Consider the following 5,965-nt stretch of genomic DNA (forward strand, 5'->3'; position numbering starts at 1 on the left):
CTGGTTGGTTCGCCCTCACCATTTTGTCTGTCTGGTTCTGGAAGTCCCACAGGATCTTAGCTCGGTCATTCTCCGCTACCTTCGGGGGTGTTTCCCACTTTGATCTTGGGGGTTCCAGTCCATATTCTGCACAGATGTTTCTGTACACTATGCCTGCCACTTGGTTGTGTCGTTCCATGTATTCTTTCCCTGCCAGTACCTTGCACCCTGCTGTTATGTGTTGGACTGTCTCAGGGGCCTCCTTGCACAACCTACACCTTGGGTCTTGTCTGGTGTGGTAGATCTGGGCCTCAATTGCTCTGGTGTTTAGGGCCTGTTCCTGGGCGGCCATGATGAGGGCCTCTGTGCTGTCCTTCAGTCCAGCTTTTTATTGGTATATATATATATATATATATATATTTTATTACATTTTTTATCTGGTTTTGGAAATTGATGGTTTGATGTGACAGCCCACCTTCCTTATAATACATATATATATATATATATATATATATATATATATATATATATATATATATATATATATATATATATATATATATATATATATATATATATATATATATATATATTCTTGCGTAAATTTACTCTGGGCATTTTCTTGTCACCCCGTAACAAAGTAAATAAATTCAATAAATTCAGCTGTGGTGGGAAATCCTGGTTAAATATGCCCCCCAAATCCCTTGCACCTGCTTTTCTCATCACTGGCTGCACTTCTTCAAGATGTTGTCATTAGTTGAAGATGCAGCTTGGGCCATGGGGAGATGTACAAAGCAGATGTTTAGGGTGTAGCAGTTTCACAAGGTTAGAGGGAAATTATTACAGATGCAACCCCTGGGCTCCTCTTATTATTATTCATACATTTCTTTTATTTCTTTGGAGCAGAACGGAAAGGAGAAGGATAACAGCATGTGAAGGAATTTTCTTTTACCTTAAGAAGTGATTTTTAACCTTAAAATGTGTAGATTAAACAGAGTGCAGCATTGGATACAGTCCATAAAACAATAAAGTGAGCTATCATCATCAAGCCTAAAGGAAATTCAGTGCCTGTTAATGTTCATGACTACAGAATTCATTGCAACGCTGCAGGGGAAGTTGACATTTTGCATGTTCCAGCAACTTAAAGTGTGCAGTTTCTAAAATCCTATTTCCCTTAAGCAGATCAGGATAATCCTTAGCTGAAATGACAGAATAAGTAAGTTTGGACAGGGATTGACGGACATAATCTTCTTACACTGCAGCACAATAGAGAAGACTAAAATTTCTATCGCTGACCCATCAACAACCCCTGACCTCTTAACAACATGTAGAATCAGACAGAATTGAGATGAATGCAGCTGGAAGTATAATACTTTTTTCTGTTTATGTTTTAGAAGGTGCTTTGATTGTTTTTGTTTTTTTTGCAGTAGGTGGGGGATAGATTTTAGGGACACTGTATGCTTTTCCCACTGAATTAGATCCTGAAAAGAACCTGAGTGCTGTGGTGGGAGGGTGATCACATTGTTTAAAATATAAGCCAGTAATACAGTAGATTTCCCTCCATGTGGGAGTTTAGCTCTCTACTAAAGAGTTTAGTCATCATGTCAGTGCAGCTGTGAAATGCACTCCTGATTTTTCTAAAGCGACATCTGTGATGTAAGAATATGGCAAAAATAAAAATTGTTATACCACTGTGACTTTTTCACATTTCTTCCTGTTACGCTTTAGTGTAATTTACTGGGATTGTGTATTGGAAAGATCAACATAAGGTGGTATACAATGATTAAGTTGAACCAAAATAATACATGGCTTTCATTTGCTCAACAAATCTAGAAAAACTGAAAAGTATGGCATGAATGTTTTCAGCCTCTTTTACTCTGATACACTTAATCATTTTTTTAGTGTGTGTAATCTGAGGTCACCCTTCCTGACCCCACTAGGAACAAGGGTGTACAGAAAATGGATGGATGGATGGATAATCTGAGGTCAAAAGGGCTTGATGCATCAGAGGGAATGCTGCTTCCTCTCCCTCTTGTGCGATAAAGAAACAGTCTATTGCCCTTCTGAAACAATTTTAAGCTCATACACATTGACGTGCAAATGAGGGCCAGTGTCCTGAAACATTTAGAAGCGTCTCTGCTCCAACACACCTGAGTAAAATAATGAGTTGGCTATCAGGACTCTGGAGAACATCACTGCACACTGGTGAGGCAATTCAGCCATTTGACTCAGGTGTATTGGACCAGGGACACAACTGAAACTTTCCGAACACCGTTTTATGGCTTTTATAATCTCAGACTGAACAACTAGACCTACTGAGGGATCACAGACATCATTAGAACAATTAAAATCTACTGAGCACATCAAAACATATGAGGGAGACAGTCTGTGTCTGTGCCACGTCCCCATAAAATGAATGAGATGTAATTTAAAATGTTAAGTTTTACTGCCACTGTCTAAAGTGTGATTCTTATTGATATATTTACCACAAAAAACAATGTCAAAACAAAAAAGAAAAGAAAAGAAAGAATTTCAATGTGCACTAATTCCAGCACTAAGTCTCTGTTTGAAAATAAATATCAGAATATTTTGTAGTCCTTTTAGTCACTTACAATCTGATTGTCACATTGTGAGGTAGCGTAGTCAAAGGGTTCAAAACAGGTGAACAGAAAACTGCATCAGCCACCAGTTCCAGGTTTATTATTTGGTATTTTTAGTCTCTGACACCCATCTCAAGTGTCTGAAATCTGACTGCTCTTATACCAAATTGGCAACACACCTGCATGTCATTAGAGCATACCATAATAGAACAGGTGAAACCAAACAACCAAAGCTAAATACAGAACACTACTAAGATTAATAATCTAATTTAGAGACTCATCTACATAACTAACTGAAATGGAAAATAAAATGTTTCACACAGGGCAACTCAGAAGGTTAACTTAAAGAAAAACAAACAATACAATACGAAAACGAAAACCCTCCATTTGGCAGAATCTCTATCAATGACATCATACTCCCATTTAAGCAGGAAATGCTGGGCCAGCCTTTCCCATATACCTGCTCAGACTGTAGCATCTAATGGGGACAAACAATGGCAAGTGAAAAGAAAAAAAAAAGACAAATAATTTATTAGAAATGTGCCTTGAAACAGAAGAAACAGTCATATGTTAGAAGTGTTAGCTTTGACTAAAACTTATGCATACATATGGTCTATACTATAATCTTGAAACAAACAAACCCAGAAAAGCGAGTGAAGCAAAGTTATAACAGCAATGTTTAAATTATAGTCTTATGACCAACTATAGAAAGATTAAATAAGTGGTAAACACAGCCACATCACACACATCAGCACATAATCACCTAGCCATGAACTTAGATTAAACTTCAGCTGTACAAGCAAAATCTGTTAAAATGTTCAGTTGAACGGATTCCTATGAACCAACCTGAATATACTACGACTCCCTGATTGGCCTCCTGATTGTCTTCCTCCCTCACCAAAATCAGTGGGAAAGTCAAACATCTGTGAGCACTTTAAAGCATTTTTTCCTTTACAACATTCCCTCTAATGGTACAACGATCATATAGACCAGATTGCGAGCAGTATTAGACAGCAGATCAGCTAAATTGCAAATAATGATCTATTACAGCACCAACCTTCCTGTCTGACCTGATGCTGAGCGTGATTTCATGGAGACTCTGAAAAAGAAAAATCAGCAAAACTTGTTAAAGTATTCCTAGAGTGGTGTGAAAAAACAACTTGGTTGTTTGCAAAAGTATTCATGTACCTTAAACTTTTTCCTGCTTAGTAAGATTACAACCAAAAATGTTAGAGTATTATTTGGAGAGGCACAAGTAAAATGAGGGAAAAGTTCAATAAGAGTTAATACTCTGCAAGGTACTTCAATAGGAAGTACAGTGGTATCTATGGTTTGCGTTTTATAAATGTATTTTTTTTAAAAACATCACCAAACAAAGTGCTTTATTTGTTTATTTTTCATAGCCAAAATTATGGAGGAAGCTGCCCGAGAAGTCTGTGTTACTCTCCTGGTCAGTGGGAATGTCCTTCCGTGAGTCGACAGTCATCAGGTTTCATTCAGACAGATGCTGCAGCCTCAGGGTATCTGACTCACTGAGTTGTCAGAGTATGGCTTGGCAATGGTCAAAAACAGAAACATAGCAGTCCTTAATGTGCTGGTGAAACTATTCCACCAGTGAAATAGCTGTTTTGTCAGTGTCAGTATTTTCTAAAAAGTGTACATCCTGTTACATTAATGAACTGCATTTAAAAATGTAGCATTATACCTACAGGTAAGGGTGTTTTATATAAACACTAATAGTGTATATTTCAATAAAATAACTGCTGGCACCACAGAGCTAGTTCTTAACTAATCAATAAATAATAAAGTAGTGAAAATACCAAACATTTGGATTTATTTTAAATTATCTATAACTGCCCTTTAAGCTGATTCTCCTTCATGTCATATATCTTTCATCTGAACAGTTTTTTTATTTATTTGAATTTGATTGGGGTTTAGATGGAGAGCTGCGCTTCTCACGTTTCTGTGACAAACCTTTTATTTTCCTTAAAGGTGTCAAACATTTCAGGATCTCTCCACGGTCAGCTGTGGCAGGTTTCATGGAATGAGTCACAGAAAAAGGTGACACACTGTCAGAAAATTGGCACGCTGGCTTTTGTCAGGCCCACACACTGCTCTTCTGATGCCTCCAACACGTTGCAAATTTCCTCTGGGGGAAACTTGAAGGGAGATTGCTCTGGTTCATTCACGGTGATTCTCAAAAACACTACTTACTTATATACACTCATCTGCAAGGCTGTTCCCACTCAGCAGCACACCAATCAATTGTGAATAAGGGCTGTTGAATAATCCAATTGCCTCAAGAGCCCTTGATGAACCTGAAGATAAGGGAGAATAATGGCTTTCTTTTCCCCTGGTCTCTGCTGCCCTTGGCTTCTGAGTTCCTCTGTGACAGAGTAGCTGTCATCCTAAACACTCCAAGCAAAATCATCACTGTGTTATTATTTATTATTATTTGTTAACCTGCGGTCAAATGTTGGGCACACAAACAGGGGAGGGCACTGTAATCCCAGATGAGAGCAATAACTTTGGTCAAATGAGGGTGTCGCAGGGTGACGTGAAGTAGGAATTCATTTGGAGCGAAGTCGAGTCACGCTTTTCATGTGGGATTCAGCTCTGCTGGGTTTCTCTCTACGTCTCAAACTCAACGCCTCCGTTTTTTACTGCAGCATTTCCAAACAGAAAACAGACCCACATTGAAGTATTACCTTTGACAATATATGGCTTCATTATTCATGTGTATATTTTCATGACAACAATGTAGTCACACAGAGAAGTATTCACGGTGATCCAGGTTTTCTACAGTTTATGTTACAATCTTTATCCAAATTGTATTAGACCAAGAATTTAAATTCATGCAAGTAATCACAACCTATGCTGATACTTTCTTGATCCACCTTTGGGAGCAATTACAACATCAAGTCTAATAAGAATCTATAAGATCTGGGGTTTTTTATCAGCAACTATTATCAATTGTGGGTAGATCTATAGTAGTATGCAGAAACAGTAAATGTTTAAAATTGGTATTCAGTTGCACAAGTTTCTCAAAGAAAAGAATTCCTCCTCAGTTCAGCTCACATGCATTTATCATTTTAAAATCTCAGTTCTGTTCTCTTCTGTTGAAAACATGTTAGAGAGAAGTAAAAAAAACCTGCCTATAAATTTCTTCTGAACCAATTTGGTTTATTGAATCATTTTCTCCTAGTTCACTTTGTATTCCCCCCTCTATCAGGGTGTAATTTTGCTGATTATACAGTCTGACTGTAATTCATCGGCTGAAAACAGCAGATTTTCTAGTACTCAGGAATCTTGTTTTATGCCTATTTCTACAGCAGAAAAAAAGGTATTTTATACCATAAGCACAGAAATGATTTCTTCATTTTGGA

Source organism: Gambusia affinis, linkage group LG16 (assembly GCF_019740435.1).
Source record: "Gambusia affinis linkage group LG16, SWU_Gaff_1.0, whole genome shotgun sequence".
Classification (NCBI taxonomy): Eukaryota; Metazoa; Chordata; class Actinopteri; order Cyprinodontiformes; family Poeciliidae; genus Gambusia; species Gambusia affinis.